Genomic DNA, 17,334 nt, shown 5'->3' with positions numbered 1-17,334 from the left:
AAAAAGATGTATAAGATGAAATGAGATGTTTTGTTCGGAAATTTTATGCAAATAACTAATGAATATTAACTTAAAAAGAAAAGAAAAGAGCGAAATACAGCACCTCTCACCACAGTGGGGAATCTGGGCCAGGTCTTTCTCAGCCTGCTCTTGGGGAGGGTCATTGTCTGTAGGGTGAATTTGCCAGTTTCAATTACTCTACTTTTCTCATTTTCCCAACTCAGATTCCATTCTGCACATTGGTTTGTGAATTTATTTATTTTTGAAGTCATCATGAAAGTTTGTCAGCATCTTAGTGCAAATTTCTCCTAATTGCCCTGGGGCTGAATGGAAATGCACTGTTTCTCATCCATTGGCCAGGGGAATAAGGGTTGCAGGTGCGCATGTACCTGTACTGCTACAGCCTCTTGCAGGGATTACTCACACAGTGCCCCTTGATGCACATGCAATCATTAAGGCCATCCCTGGTGCCCACAAGGACCCATCCCTCCATCTCCCCACCCTGTTGCAATAAGGCTTGAAAGAAGCAGTCTGTTATAGCTAGCAGCATAGGTGTTCTGTGTGTGCCTGTGTTGTGTCCACAACAGTTCCTCCAGTTTGCAAATGTGCCTCTTGGCCCTCAGATCTAGTTCATACTGTAAGATTCCTTGAGGATCTGATCTGATCAAAAAGTTGGGATATGAACCTAATCTGAGAGTAGCCAATGGGGTGCCTTTGGATTTCCTTTCACAACACCTCCCATCATCCTTGACCATGCTTAGCTGGGACTGATAGGAGTTGGAATCCCACATAGAATCTAGTTCAAACCCCTGCAATGCAAGAATCTTAGCTAAAGCATCCATGACATCACCTGGAACACATCATGTTGTCTTCCCCAATCTGACCAAAAATATCTGGTTGGGATGCAGGATCCAGAACTAGATAGATCTTTGTCCTCACACTGCAGGGATCTTCTTATTTTCCTTTGTTTATCTTCCTGCTCCCTGAGATCTGTGGAGGTGTGGGAAATTGAACCTTGGACCTTTTACATCAGGGGCCAGCAAATGTTTTCAGCAGGGGGGGGGGGCGGGCGGTCCACTGTCCCTCAGGCCTTGTGGAGGGGCCAGACTATATATTTTTGGGGTGTGTGTGAGGAAATGAACGATTTTCGCCCGCCCGCAAAGAGGCCTGAAGATGCTTCCCTTTACCTGTCCCAGTTGTCATCCTAATAGCTGCAGTTGGGCTTCTCCAGCCAGCCAGGCACTGTGGCAGGGTAGGAGGCTGCATTGGCCAGCGAAGACAGAAGCAGCAGCCCCGGTGAAGGAGCTGCGGACGGAGGTAGGGGAACTGGGGCGTTGCCAGAGCTTTTACCCACCACATCCTCCTCCTGCTGCTGCTTCTTGATAGACACCGCAGAGAAGAAGACAGAGCCGCCTGCCAACCCACAAGTGGCAGCCATGGCCACCGCAACAACCCGCCTGAACGCCATGTGAGGAATGAAGGAGGGAGGCAGGCAGGAAGGCGCCAATGACAAAGAAAGCGTGTGAGGAAGCGGTGCGGAAAAGGGGTGCAGAGAAGGAAGGAAGGGCCAACTGAGGGTGAGGGAGGAGGAGCAGAAGGAAAACATAGCAGCAGTCAGCAGCTGGCGTCACTCGCCCCCTTCACAGCGCCACCCTGCTGAGGTGGGCAAGCCATTGACGGCGCCTGGTGTGGGACAAGATTGCTGCGTCCCTGAGGAGAAAGGCGCCACCGTGTGAGGGAGATTGGGAGAGAACCCGCACGCTGGCAATCCACGTGGTGGGCCAGATCTAGAAGGCAATTGAGCCTGATCTGGCCCGCGGATCTTAGTTTGCCGACCCATGTTCTACATGCTAAGCAAGTCGTCCCTTCTTCACATAGCTGCATATGCAGCAGCTCTTTATTTAAATGCAGAGCGGCTTTGAGGGAGTTTGGCGTGCAGCTTTGTTCTCTCACAATCTGTTATTTGCTCTTGCAAGCTAAACATGTGGGCTGGCAGTGCTATGAATGGGCAACTGTGCCCTTCTTATATCTCTCCCCCCCCCCCCCAGTTCAATAGCGAAAGCTCCTCCATCTGTACATACATTCTTGGGACCCAGGTGGCGCTGTGGTCTAAACCACTGAGCCTCTTGGGCTTGCCGATCAGAAGGTTGGCGGTTCAAATCCCCGCGGTAGGGTGAGCTCTCGTTGATCTGTCCCAGCTCCTGCCAACCTAGCAGTTCGAAAGCATGCCAGTGCAAGTAGATAAATAGGTACCACTGCGGCGGGAAGGTAAACAGTGTTTCTGTGCACTCTGGTTTCTGTCACGGTGTTCTGTTGTTCCAAAAGCGGTTTAGTCCTGCTGGCTGCATGACCCAGAAACCTGTCTGTGGACGCCGGCTCCCTCGGCTTGAAAGTGAGATGAGCGCCCCAACCCCACAGTTGTCTTTGACTGGACTTAACCATCCAGGGGTCTTTTACATTCTTAAAATGGAGCTCATCAGTCATGTTTCCAGTTCATTGTAACAAAAGCTATGATGTTGCAGAACAATGTTTATGGTGGTGTCGGGATCAGTGCAAGAGTCTGGGTGCCACAGTTGAACCTTTCAGCTCCCATCTTGGACTGGAGGGCTTTCCCCACTCTTTGGCATTTAAATTTTTTTTGAAGTCTCTAGGAAAAGCAGCTTTTTACCTATTCAAGGATGCAATCACTTGACATGCTTTTGGAGTGGTTTTCTTACATGCAGCACTTGAAACAGCATACAAGCATCCATAGAATTTTTTCTTTCTCTCTGGAGTTGGATCTAGAGCTTGAAACCGATACTGGGAGAAATAAAGAAATATGCCTTAACAGTGACAGAAAATCAAATAAATACTGCAGCCATAGGACCATTGATAAAAGGCCCCATCTGCACTATGCGTTTAAAGTGGCATCATTGCACTCTGAACAGCCACGGCTTCCTGCAAAGAATCCTGGGAACTGTGGCTTGTTAAGAGTGCTGGGAATTGTTAGGAGATCCTCTATTCCCCTCACAAAGCTACAATTTTAACTGAGAGTTGCAAAGAAAATCATTTTTTGAAGGTGCCAGTCTGGAAGTGATAAAGGATGTGAATATTCCAAGGGTTGCTTGTATAAGTGATGCACCTTAGCAAAAAGTTATGATCACTGCCAACCCAGAAGCTTAGAAACTGAGGCTTAGTTGCAATTGTTTTAAACATTTTATTGATTTTTACCTTTATTTCTAGTGATGGCTTAATGTATAGTTGTTTATAATGGTCAGTGTATTTATGTTAAGTCATGTTTTATATATAGTTGAATCAGTGTATTACTCGGGAGAATTTGTTTTTAAATATTCTTAAATAAATAAAATAAGCTTAAATGTAATTAAACTGAATGTATTTCCTCTAGGGCAGATGTGGGGAACCCGTGGCCCCCTATTTTTATTGTGCTTCATTTATTTATTCACTAAATTTGTATACCGTCTGTCAGGGAACTGCCATCGGAGCCAGAGGGAGGGGGAGGGCTCCAGAGGGGTTCCGGAGGGAGAGAAGCAGCACATCTTCTGGGGAAGGAAATCAGCGTAGCACCAGTGGAGAAGGGGGGCAGATGGGGGAATCGGCTAGGTGGCTCTATGACTCCTCGCCGGGGAACAGCGGGGAGAGCACGGGTCCTCCGCTGCCCACACTCTCCCTGCGCAGAAGGCTTCCGCGCAGGGAGAGTAGGAGGAGACTAGGCGTCAAAGAGCTTCTTTGCTGGAAGAAGTTCAAGAAACGCCCACTGACGGATTCTGCCAGTGATTGAGACAGCCACGGGCGAGTGGCTGTCCAGACAGAAAGGGTTCACTCAGGCAACCCAGCCAGGTGTGGCGACGATTTACACACGAGCAACCCCTAGAACCATTACACCGTCCTTCACCCAAAGATCACAGGGCGGTTCACAACATAAAAATACAAAAGACATGATTAAAAACAAGAACAAAAGGAAATAAATAAGCTTCCTCCCCCAAACACTCTTTCTTTCTTTCTTTCTTTCTTTCTTTCTTTCTTTCTTTCTTTCTTTCTTTCTTTCTTTCCTGTTGCTGAAATACAACTCCAATCATCCCAGGCCATTGGCCATGCTTGCTGGGGGTGGTGAGGGGAAGCATAGTACAGCAACACTCAGAGAACCAAAGATTCTCCATGTTTGCTCCAGATCTGTCAGACCAAGCTCTGGAATCAGTTCTGTCATGTGAGGGGGAAGGGATCAGCTCAACCTGGGTTCAAATAAGCAGAAGTGGGCGAGATATGAAATGAGATGAGATAGAGGGAAAGATGGCAGGTCTGCAATGTAAGAGCAGTGACAGCAGTTTAGCACAGTGTCTGCTCATTCCAGAGAGCCAGTTTATACCCTGTGCTTTAGATACTGTACTGGGAAGAACGGAGGGCACTCCCCGGACTGCTTATAGTATGAGTTCAACCAGGAAGGAGTAAAACAATAAAACAATATGCAACACAACAAAAGAAAGCAATACAAATTCTATGAAATGCAATAAATGAACAATGGGAAAGCAACATCTTAGTAAAAACAAGAGTTCAGCAAAAGCCTGCAGGGCATCATGAAATGGAGATGTGTGCAGGACCTGGAAGCAGATGATGACAAGCCAAACACACACTATGTGCTGTGATTGTGGCTTAACCATGTGACCTTCCCCAGTTTGTTCCAGTATCACCCAGGACCTTTTGCTTGAAAGGCAGACACTTTACCACTGACCTATGATCATTTTTGTCAGTGTCATGCTCCAGGTGGCCATGAAGGTCCGCCATAAACTCAAGGTGTTGCACCCAAGCAGACGTTAGGCTCTCCTCCTCTGCCAGCAACCTGGCCTGCTCCATCTTGGCCAACACCTCCTGCTTAGTCTGTTCTTTGGACTCCTGTTTCTGGGAAAGCAGTTCCCTTGTGCCCTGTAGCCATGTCATTTCTGAAATCGAGAGTTTCAAAAGCTGCTTGAGATGTGGCAAGTGGACCTGGTGTCGAAAGGCTGCAAGAACTCAAAGATTGCACTGGGCATGTCTGAGCCCTGAGGTGTTCCGTAAAGTAGTTCTTTGGATCCAGGCCATCTCACTGTTGCGGAGGGTTACCAAGCCTGCCAATCACCAGTAATGCTAAAGTCTCTATTTACAATGGTTTAATTAAGCTGCACTGCCTTAAGTGGATTGCAGCTGTCACCACCAGTTAACACCATAGCATTCATTTCTGAATCCATAACTTAGATCGACAGCTACCAGCTCGTTTCTCCCTGCAGCACCCAAGGCTTCTTCATGGGGTCTGAGGTTCTCAGGTGCTAGATTGTTTTAATGCACAAGACCCCAAGCAGCTAGATTTGTTAGAAGTTAGAAAAAACGTGGCCCACATTCACACATGCAGATTTTTTAAAACAACAACAACAAGAAGAAGAAGATGCAGCCCTGCTTTTAGCTTGTTTCATTTAAAAATGTGTTTCTCCAGCCTTAGAGGAAGTAATAAATGTACTGACGTGACCATCTTGCTTCCTGATAACTCATAGGAGCGTTGCCACCTTGAATTAAAGAAAGGGGGAAGGAGGCTATTGAACGTGGCTCATCCATGTAATGGAAATGATCACTTTGCCTGGAGAAGTACTGGGCCCAAGTTCTGTAACAATCAGTAGATGCTTTCTGAATCACAGAGGGTATCTATTATAAATATAATCTGAACAGATGGTGCTCTTCAAGCTGAAGAACATTGCAGTGCGTCCCCAGCAGGGAAGAAAATAGGTTCTAACAATGGAGTCCTGTGTGTGTTTACTTTGAAGTACCTTCTGCTGTGCTCGGTGGAGTTTACTTCAAGGTAAGCATGCATGGATTTGTACTCAAAAGGAGCAACATGTCGTCCATGATAAGGAGTGCCCTTTACCAGCTTCTGGGACGTGGGTGGCGCTGTGAGTTAAACCACAGAGCCTAGGACTTGCCGATCAGAAGGTCGGTGGTTCGAATCCCCGCGACAGGGTGAGCTCCCGTTGCTCGGTCCCTGCTCCGGCCAACCTAGCAGTTCGAAAGCACGTCAAAGTGCAAGTAGATAAATAGGTACCACTCCGGCAGGAAGGTAAACGGTGTTTCCGTGCGCTGCTCTGGTTCGCCAGAAGCGGCTTAGTCATGCTGGCCACATGACCTGGAAGCTGTATGCCGGCTCCCTTGGCCAATAAAGTGAGATGAGCGCCGCAACCCCAGAGTCGGCCACGACTGGACCTAATGGTCAGGGGTCCCTTTACCTTTACCCCTTTACCTTTACCAGCTTAGGACTGCTGTTGCCAAACTAGCCTATCTAGGGAGAGCTTATGTAGAGATGCATGTCTTGGTTCCATGCAGGTTAGATTACTCCAGGTGCAGGTGTTTCTGGAGATGGTTTAGAAACTGAAATGGGTACAGAATGCAGCAGCTGGAAGAGAGGGCATGGCTGGCTAGAATTTCGAGCAGGGGCACTCCATCCATCCACAGTGCAATATTTTGTTGCAGGTCCCATGATGCTTAGGTAAACCCCATATTTGAAGAAGAACCAAAGAATATTTAGGAAAAAGCAAGGAGCTGATAATAGTGAGGGCTGAAAAATGTTCTCTGGGCATGAAATTCTGACTGGTAGTTGGATGTGTGTAATGGTGCATCCCAGAAGAGGACTTGGCCAGCTGGTGGCAATTCTGGACAGGAGCACTTCATATTTTTTGAAAGTCCAACATGGCTTTTCTGTCCGCCGAGAGTAACATTTCATGCATCTGCCTGAAGGGGATCTCCTTCCACCATAAATTGGTGCACTAGAACTTTTTTATTATGTTTCCGTCACAGGTTAACGCAACTGGTCGGAAAGAAGGAGTATAGGCTTTGAGTCAATGAAAATGTGAATCTGATTCTGTTCCTTTCAAGCAAAAAAAAGCATGTCCCTTGGGACTGACAAACAAACCAACCCCGCAAAACCCAGGCAACAGCTCTGACAAGTTGCTCACACCTAATAAATGTGTCCTACATTTCACTTCATTTGAAAACCAGAGAACACTCACCCTCCCCTGCTCTCATTCAGGCCAAAGCTGTTGAAAGATTTCCCTGAGCAGGGATGGCACATAACTCAGAGCAGCATCTTTTAGAACATAACCTCCCTCCCTGCTCCTCAAGCAAGTGTAAGGGAGGAAGGAATGGCTCCATTTGGAATCTGGTTTCAAGAAGAGGATGGAAAAGGCCTCTTGGGAGAGGATGATGGTCCAATCCAACGTGGACTAAAAGACCAATTAAAAATAAATAAAATCTCACAATGGTTTTCTTTTTTTTGGGGGGGGGGGAGACCAGTTGGAGAGCTTGACCATAGTGCATTGGATGGGATGCTGGGCATTTGCCTCCACTCACTCATCTGACATAGGAAAGTAGGAAACAGCCTCATACTGAGTTGGTTCATCTAGCTCAGTATTGTTCCCCCTGAGTGGCAGCAGCTTTCCAACTGGGTTCTCTCCCAGCCCTGCCAGGAGATACTAGGGATTGAACCTGGGATCTTCTGGGTGCAAAGCAGATTCTCTACTACTGAGCTATAGCCCTTCCCTGCTTGCTTGGTGAAGTCCTCTTACCTTCAGGAGGACCAGGAATCAGAGGTGATGATGCAACCAGAAAGCTTCTGGTTTTCCCTTGCAAAGACCAAAGAGGAGCAAAGGAGGTACAGGGTAAAAAAGGCATCACAATTGAGCTTAGCTGGTTACAGGTAGGTAGCCGTGTTGGTCTTGCCGTAGTCGAAACAAAATAAAAAAGATCCTTCCAGTAGCACCTTAGAGACCAACTAAGTTTGTTATTGGTATGAGTGTATCTGAAGAAGTGTGCGTGCAGACAAAAGCTCATACCAATAACAAACTTAGTTGGTCTCTAAGGTGCTACTGGAAAGATTTTTCAAATTTTGTTTTGAAGCTTAGCTGGGTGAATGTGTCCTTGCTGGTTGTCCCACCCACATATCTTTTGGCTTGGCAGGTCTTTTGTAAACCCAGACCCCTTCCCTTCCTGTTTATCTAGCTCCTCTTGGTCTGGGTTTCATCTCTGCAAGCTTTTTAGTATTATGTTGAAAGAAAATCTTATTGAATAACAGAGTTATGATTTCCAGAGAGGTTTAACAATCAACCTCTCTCCCATATTGTAGCTCTGTGCTGGGAATAGTGGTCTTTTAACAACTCTCAGCTTCCTTAGTAAACTACAGTTCCCAGAATTCTTTGGAGGAAGCTATGACTAGTGAAAATGTAATGATACCCCTTTAAATATATAGTGCAGATGGGTCTCTGGCCTGGATCAAAGGGCTCAGAGGAAACCACAACAGTAGCATCTTAGCTGAAGGCTAGATCCTTAGAAGGAGGTGGTTTGAATAGCATCCATTCTTAGACTTTGTGTTCATTGAGGCAAACTGCCTCAATGGTGTCATGCCAGCAGCTGAGCTTTCTTGTTGCCCCCGCCCCCCTTAAAAAAAAGATAAATAAATAAAAAGGAAGGAATTGGGACACAAGAAACAGGGTAATAGATGGTTTAGTGTTCTTTAGCGTGTCTCATCCCAGCTGAGCACAATGACCCCTATGTTTCCATGCAGAATAAATCAAGCGGGGTCTTGCCAGTTTCCCCTTTCTTTCATGTACAAGATCTGTCCTGCAAGGCCCACCAGAGAGAAGGGACAGTTCCCTGTAGCTGTGCCCTGTTCTCATGGTGGCGTCGTCTCCGCTCTCATTCCCCAGATTTCTCTGAACATGAAGCACTTGGGAGCGAGTCTTTGAGGAGTGTTAGTCTGCGGAGATGAACGGGTCATAGGCGCCATGGAAGTTGGAGCTTTGCCTGCCATTGAGTAATTCAGATTCTTTCTGGAAGGATGCCTTTGATTGTGCCAGGCTCTTGCCCACTAGCATAGCTGGCATAGCTCAATTGGTGTGTACAGTTCTGGTCAGGCCACTGAATAATAGGAAAGGTGCAAAAAAGGACAAGCGAAATGAATGATGGGGCGAGGACACCTTTTCCTTGGAGGAGTGGCTAAAGTATCTGGGTGTTTATAAGAATGGGTTTTTACATTTATGCATGGCATGGAGGAAGTCAGTGTTCTTGCCCTTAATAGAGTAGTCATGCATCCTTCTATTTGAAGGGCTCTCAGGGGGTAGTCCTCTATTTGATGTTGCTCTCCATGGGAAGGGCTGTCCAGTTTAATGAAGGGCTGTGTGATCTGAGTCCAGTTCAAAGATGAAGCATCATAAGGAAGGGAGAGCAGCAGGGACCTTGAAGTTGCCCACCACCAACTAGCACCTGGGGAGCAGACTGAGCAAGCACAGAGCTCACCAACTCATAGCCTTGCCTGCTATTTAAATGAAGAGCAATTGTTTCTAAATTTGCATCTGGATGTGTGCATTCCTGTATGCAAATCTCTGTCCTAATGTTTTTGGTGTTGGGTTTCCCTTTCCTTGGCTCCTCTTCAGTTCTTATGCCCTGGTGGAGACTGCATCGCCTTGGATGATGGACAAACAATTGTCTTGCTGTGTTAAAAATGCATGTATATCTCCAGTTATGGAAGGAGAGCCTAGGAAGGTAGATGACACACCCAGGAGTCTATGGAAGTTCCAGGAGCCAAGAGAGGAATAGGAAGCTGACTTCTAGTGAGTCATACCACTGGTCCATATAGCTCAGAAAAGTCTATACTGGCTGGCAGCAGCTCTCCAGGTTTTCAGGGAGGACTTTTCCCAGCTTTCCCAGCCAGGAATTGAAACTGGGACCTTCTGCAAAGCAGATGCTCTACCACTGAGTTGTAGCCATAATACAATACAATACAATACAATACAATACAATACAATACAATACAATACAATACAATACTCAATTTCGTCTTTTTTTGATAGAGTTACAAGCTTGTTGAATCAAGGGAATGCTGTGGATGTAGTTATCTTGATTTCAGGAAGGCCTGTGACAAAGTCCCCCATTATATTCTTTTGGAGAAGCTGGTAAAATGCCATGTAGTCAGCCTAGCTTCCAAATTTTGCACCAGTTACTATGGCTTCCAAAGCAGAGACATCACCTTGCCAACAAAGGTCCATATAGTTAAAGCTATGGTTTTCCCAGTAGTGATGTATGGAAGTGAGAGCTGGACCATAAATAAGGATGATCGCCGAAGAATTGATGCTTTTGAATTATGGTGCTGGAGGAGACTCTTGAGAGTCCCATGGACTGCAAGAATATCAAACACATTCATTCTTAAGGAAATTAGCCCTGAGTGCTCACTGGAGGGACAGATTGTGAGGCTGAAGCTTCAATACTTTGGCCACCTCCTGAGAAGAGAGGAGTCCCTGGAAAAGACCCTGGTATTGGGAAAGATTGAGGGCACAAGGAGAAGGGGACAACAGAGGATGAGATGGCTACCAACATGAATTTGACCAAACTACAGGAGGCAGTGGAAGACAGGAGTGCCTGGCGTGCTCTGGCCCATGGGGTCACGAAGAGTCGGACACGACTAAACAACAACAATAACAACATGGCTTCCAAATCCTTTCAATGACAGCTCCACATAGAGCACATTGCGTCCATCATAACTGATGGCCTCCCATTATACTGGGCTCACCACATGGACCCACAGACCTTCATTCAGCTTATTTAGTCTGAACTTTTCTAGCTGGGCAAGTTACATTTAACAAAGCTTGTGTTGAGGCTGAATTTCCTCCTTTGCACAAGCAACCTGCTCCAGAGATGAAGCCAGTGGAGGAAACTTTCCCAAATCTTTGACCTCCTTTTTTATTGTCTTGAAAATGCCATCTCTTTGCTGTGCAGAAAAAAGAGAGGAAGAGGTGGGGGAGAGAGAGAAAAGCTGTAGATTTCCTCTTGGCAGGATTTTCTCTCATTGCAGAAAGGCTGTGTTTGCCTTGGGAGAATACTAATGGACTGTGCTTTGAAGGGAAACAGCATATGTTTAAAAGAATGGCAACTTTGTTGTCAAATGGAAAACGTTCCAATTTAAAACATGTGTGTGCATGAATGCACACTCTTACCACGCTTCAATTTTAATGAGGTGGCAGTTCCCACTGGCTGATAACACCTCCATTTATTGACAGTTGTCTTCCAGGAAGATTTTATTTTGCTCTGTTTTAGGTATGCATCTTAACGTGAGTAGCTATTGCAATCAAAGCATCCAGATTACAGCTTCAAATGATTCCATTTCTTCTCTTTATAAAGCATGGCTTGCATGCCAACTTGGGTGAGCGCAGGCTGTAGGCTCAGCCATCTGCAGGTAGGACTGGGGAGAATCCTGCCAGAAATGCTGGAGAGCTGCTGCCATTAAGTGTAGACCAGGGTTTCCCAAACTTGGGTGTCCAGCCATTTCTGGACTGCATTTCTGGACTGCAACTCCCATCATCCTTAGTGAGCAGGACCAGTGGTCAGGGATGATGGGAACTGTAGTCCAAAAAAGGCTGGAGACCCAAGCTTGGGAAACCATGGTGTAGACCAAATATGTGATATTGGAAGAACTGTCACATGGAAGATGGAGCAAGTTTGTTTTCTGTTGCTCCAGAGGGTAAGACCCGAATCAGTGGATTCAGGTTGTAAGAAGAATGATTCCAGCTAAACATCAGGAAGAACTTTCTGATGCTAAGAGCTGTTTGACAGTGGAACAGAGTACCTCGGAAGGTGGTAGACTTTCTATTGGATGTTTTTAAAAAGAGGTTGGATGGCCATTTTCTTAGCTGTGATCCCTTCTAACCCCACAATTCAATGGTTCTATGAAGAAGATGCACAAATGGTCTTACTCTGTATAAGGTTGTTCCCGTGTAGTAAAATACCTCCTGCAATCCTATAGCCCCTGAGCCATAGGAGACACAGAATCACCCTGTCCAATGTTTGCTTATTTATTTTATTACCACATTTATACCCCACCTTTCTGCCTATGGAACCCAGGGAAGTATCAATCTTATTAGGATCAAATGGAGAGACCCTGCATTGTGTGACCCTCAATCTGTGATTGAGGCCACTGTTCATTGGAACTAGAGGCGGGGCCTCCTTGGTGGCTGCACCAATTGTATAGAACACCTTTCCTCAAGAAACCCCCTTATCCAGTTGACCTCTTTCAGCTGCTGAAGACATTTTCATTCCAGCAAGTTCTTTTTTTTTGCCTTAAAAGGAAGATGTCTTCTCTGAAAAATGTGCTTTAAAAATAAATCTACCTTATCTATCAAATACAATTATAAAGCCATTGCTTTTGGTTTCTAGTTTTGAGTTACTGTAGGCTGTAAAAAGAGAAACATAGAGATCAGAAGGGCAGGATGAGAACTGTGATTGATTGATTGATTGATTGATTGATTTTATAAAAAGTTAGATTTGTTGTGGGAGCTTCCTAGCTGCAGTTTCTGTCCCACAACAAGCATCTAAGGTGGGTTTCCCCCCATGAACACGTTGGAGAGAAAAGGTTGTAACATTCTTCCACACATGTTCCATGGTCCCGATTCTGACTGGGAATGTATGCAACCTCACCCATGGTTTATTTTTTAAAAAAATCAAACCAGCCATATTTGGGCATCCGTTTTCTACATGCAATCAAAATCACATGTGGTGGGAGGCTGGTGGCGGCGGCACTGGCCCCTCTGGCACATTGTTGCTTTGACCGCAATCCCCATTCTTAGTTGGAAGAACATGAGACTCTTAAGAGCCAGTGTGGTGTAGTGGTTAAGAGCAGTGGACTCGTAATCTGGGGAACCGGGTTCGCTTCCCTGCTCTTCCACATGCAGTTGCTGGGTGGCCTTGGGCTAGTCACACTTCTCTGAAGTCTCTCAGCCCCACTCACCTCACAGAGTGTTTGTTGTGGGGGAGGAAGGGAAAGGAGAATGTTAGCCGCTTTGAGACTCTTTCGGGTAGTGATAAAGCGGGATATCAAATCCAAACTCCTCCTCCTCCTCCTCCTCCTCCTCCTTCTTCTAATATTTCAGTTGTAGGTTTGAGCCCCATGTTGGGCAAAAGATCCCTGCATTGCAGGGGGATGGACCAGATAACCCTCAAAGTCACTTGATAATTCTGTGATTCTTCTACATTACCATCCTATTGTTTACAGTCCTCCATGTTAAAAGTACAAAATGCCTGCAGTAGGCAGTGTCTTGTAATCAGGAGCTCCCAGTGCGGCTTAGAGCCCTGCATAACCAGGGATCTGCGAAGCTCTCCACAAGCACAGCATCCTTCAGGGATGTCCCGGGGGGGCGGGGGCAGGTAGGGTTGGCCAGTGACCCCCCCCAAAAAACACACTCATGTGACTTTAATTGCATGAGGTAAAAACACCTACATACATTAAAAGATAACGTCAGATGAAATCAGGCCTTTAATGCAACGCGTAGCTTGGTTCTTTAGTCAACCATTGTGAAATTAATCCTATACTGTTGCAATCAATTATGCATAACAAATAGTGTTACAGTCCATGGTGCAATGGAAATATAAACGCATGAACAATATTCAAAGGACCAAACCATTCTTCCTGACTTTCATTCGGGAACCCCAGGGTATATAGCCCAATAATTTACACGTGCCACTTAATACTAGGCTTTAATAAATAAGTTCCACCACATACAATAACTATAAAACAAATGCCAGCTTTTCTTTTAAAAAAGGATTAGGTTAATTTAGGAGGACAGGGCGTGCCTGTTTCTAATGAACATTGTGTTGTGCTGTGCAGGCGTAAATTAGAGATCTAGTGAGGTGTAATGATATGTTGGCTGGGCTAAATTTCCCCACGCAAACCCCCACTCAGCCCTGAAGTTCACTGGGTAACTTTGGACTGGTCATTTTCTCTTTCACAGCCTAACCCAGCAACCTCCCAGGGTGGTTGTGAGGATTTAAGGGTGGTAGTGGTGAGCCATCTTGATCATCTAGAGCTGGATAAAAATGTAGTTGATCAAATAATAATTGAAGCATGTCACCTCCACACATACACTCATGTCTGGCTGCTTGTGGAAGGTCTGTAGCTCAGAGACTGAGCATGCTTTGCTGGGCCCAGGTTCAGTTCCTAGCATATCCAGGTATGGCTGGAAAAGGATCTTGCATGGAACATTGGAGAGCAACTGCCAGCTAACCAGGTGGCTAAGAAAGGCCAACAGAGACTCCATCTCCTCAGAGTATTGCGAAAGAACAATTTCAATCAACATTTGATGATCTCCTTCTACCGGTCCACAATAGAAAGTGTCCTTTCATACTGCATCACAGTGTGGTACGCTGGTTTGACATCAGTGGATAGGAAGTGCCTACAGAGGGTGGTGAATACAGCACAAGATATTATGGGCTGTCCCATGAATCCGCTGGATGACATCGAGGAAGAACGTTGCCTCAGGAGAGTGAGGAAAATTCTCAGGGATGATTCACATCCTGGCCAGCACTTTCTTGATCTCCTGCCCTCAGGCAGAAGATAGAGAAGCATGATTAGTCACACCAACAGGGTAAAGTACAGCTTCTATCCGTGGGCTGTTAGGCTGCTGAATGAAAAGATAACAACAGGGCAACTGACTTTTGGGTTTGGTAGGTGTGCGTCAGTAAATGTGGGGAATTAAGACTAAGAGAGCTGAGTGGGGGGGGGGTGCTCCTGTAATCTCACTGTATACAAGTTGTACAAGTGACAAAATGTTTCAATAATATGGACCAGATGTGGCTAACACTTGGCCTGGGGACAACATCAGGTCCTCTCTCCCATCAAATTTGTCTTTCCTCACCTTCCTGATCTTACCAGTGTTGGCGAAAAGAAAACAAAAGTTGGCACAGCACTGCGGTGGGGAGCTTAAACTTCTCCATGCAGCTCAGCATTCTGATGGGGTGTGTGTGTGAAGATTGTCCCCTTTGGCCATCTGAGGAGTATGGCTCTTCCGATGAGGGGTGGTTGTTGTTTCCTGCATCTGAGAGTGTGGCGTGGTCACATTGACTGGTGGCAGGTAGTCCCCAGAGTGAATTCAGCCTTCTGGCCAGAAAAGGTTGGCCGCTTAATGCTGTAGTCAACACTGAGCTAGATGGACCAGGGTTATTTATCAGAGGTCCTCCTTGCTAGGTCCAGCAAGGGTTTATTGACCTATCAAGTTGCTTTGATAGGTCGCTGTTGCTTTAAATATGAGACAGCCACTTACTGTGGCTTCAAAAACTGATGCTGTTGCTTCAAAAGTGATAACTATATACTTAAAGAGCCTTGCTTGAAGAGACAAAACACCTATCTAGTCCTGCATCCTTCTCTCCAACTAGATGTTTATGGGAACCCCACAAGAAGAAAGCAATGAATGTGCTTTCCAGCAACTGGCATTCAGAAGCACACGGTCTCCTCCAACCACGGAGGTAGAACAGAGCCATCATGATAGCCATATCCTGCCAGAATTCTTTAAGCTCTTACCCTCGTCGTCATATTTATACGAAGCTAATTCCCCCTTATCTCATCTCCTAGTTAACCGACAGGAACTTGGAGAACCTCACTAGGAGTTTTTTGGCTGTCACTTGCACCTCATAAGATTGCTGCCTTCCCCTTGGCAGACTTCCTTCAGCTTTCCACTGAAGTCTTCTTTCTGATCAGGTACTTGAAGAGCATCACTCAGCCACAAAGATATCACAGTTGCCTGATGTCACAGTTCCAGTGACCAAATGTCAGCTGCTCTCACTCTGGCCAAAAGCTATCCTGGATAACTGCCTGTTGAGACTCCTCCTCCTGACTGGTTGTCTTTCCTCAGCTTGCCTTCCCTCTCTTTTTGACCCTTATCCCCACCTAACCTCCCAGAACTACTAGCAATCGGTCCTGTGCCCACCTTTATATTCATCCCAGTTAGAAACCTTTGACCAATCAGGATCTCTCTGGAGCTCTAAACCCTCATTGGCCTGTAACTGAGTACCAGTACATTTTGAATAGAATGTCCACTGAAGGACGAATCACCATTTAGTAAGCCCTTTTGAATTCTCCTGACCCATAAAAAAGCTGGATTTTGCTGTTAACTCCTATAACTGTAAATAACTGGCAATAGCTGGCAAGTTATTAACCAAGAGACCTCTTTTGAAACTGTAACAGCCTCATCTGGTGGTTCTTGGCAAACTACCGGATAAACCCACATGAACTGTATATTTTCTGGCTTTATCCTGGAATAAAATACTAGGCCCCCCCCTTCCCATAGTTAACCATTTTCATACCAGTTTTCATATCATAACAGCATTCCTAACATACCCATTTTACCTCATAAGAATCCAGTTCCTTCACACCATCACACCCTGCTCAAGTCTAGCGAATGTGGACTGATAGCTTCTCCCTGATGTTATAATCACCAGGTTAAAAGATGTACTTGCCAGTGGCGAACTGTCAGGTGTATTTGTTGACCTTTGGCTAAATATACGGAACAGTAAAGCAATGCGACCATGTTAGCCATGCTTTGTTATAAAAAAAATGTCCTAATGGAAAAGCAAATTCTTTGCCTCTGCTTAGAACATTGGAGTTGCTCCAGCTTGCTGGGTATTACTCATACGTACATTAAAGAAATGGATCTCCCAGTATTTCTTTGTCTGAATGCTTTGATATGTTTCACTGAAGTGTGGTGAAATCTACAGCATTGTGCTGTCGGTTCAAAGGAGCCCTTTGTCCGCCATGTTGGTGGCTTACGGTGGCGGAAGCCGTCTCTTCTCTTGGACAAGGACTCCAATTGTCTGAGATGAGCACGCTCTGCCAAGAGCATCATATTGCCGGCTATGAGCAAACACATCATCCCAGAGTTCAATGCCTGCACAGTTAAGCGTTTGCCCTTGCAAGTTTTGTTTAACAGTCACGGCATAGGCTAATTTTGAGAGCAATTGGCAGCGTGAGATTGCGAGGGCTGATTTGCCTGACTTCCATCTGAAATGAATGAATGGGTGGGTAATGAATGCAATAATCAACACTATGTAGCTTCTGTCATTGCCCAGAAGTTTCGCATCAACCAGAAAGTGATGGAACGGGTTGATAATGTATTCAGTTCACCAGTTTACTTTCAAACATGAGCTTTCACAAAATGAGCCCTGCTGGATGAGCAAAGGGTTCATGTATCAAGGGGAACCTGTGACCCTCCAGACATTGTTGGATTAGAACAGGCATAGGCAAACTCTGGCCCTCCAGATGTTTGGGACTACAATTCCCATCATCCCTAGCTAACAGGACCAGTGGTCAGGAATGATGGGAGTTGTAGTCCCAAAACATCTGGAGGGCCAGCGTTTGCCTATGCCTGAATTAGAAACACCTATTTACTGTACAAAGATGAAAGTCCCGTAGGTTTCGCCAACCACTTTTGCCTGCCTATCACTGGCATATGGCCCTCAGAAGGTTCCTATGAGGCAATGTGGCCCTTGCCCACCTCTGCCCTAGAGAGC

At 45.9% G+C, this 17,334-nt stretch overlaps 1 protein-coding gene across 1 annotated transcript in view; it reads left to right on the top strand.

Moving 5' to 3' along the window:
- SDC3 (syndecan 3) overlaps positions 1–17,334 on the top strand; it is a 109,620-nt gene that overhangs the window by 59,394 nt on the left and 32,892 nt on the right. The window lies entirely within an intron of this gene.

Source organism: Podarcis liolepis, assembly GCF_965112155.1.
Source record: "Podarcis liolepis genome assembly, chromosome: 7".
Classification (NCBI taxonomy): Eukaryota; Metazoa; Chordata; class Lepidosauria; order Squamata; family Lacertidae; genus Podarcis; species Podarcis liolepis.
The sequence above is the reverse complement of the archived record's forward strand: the minus strand, read 5'-3'. Positions and strand labels throughout refer to the sequence as shown.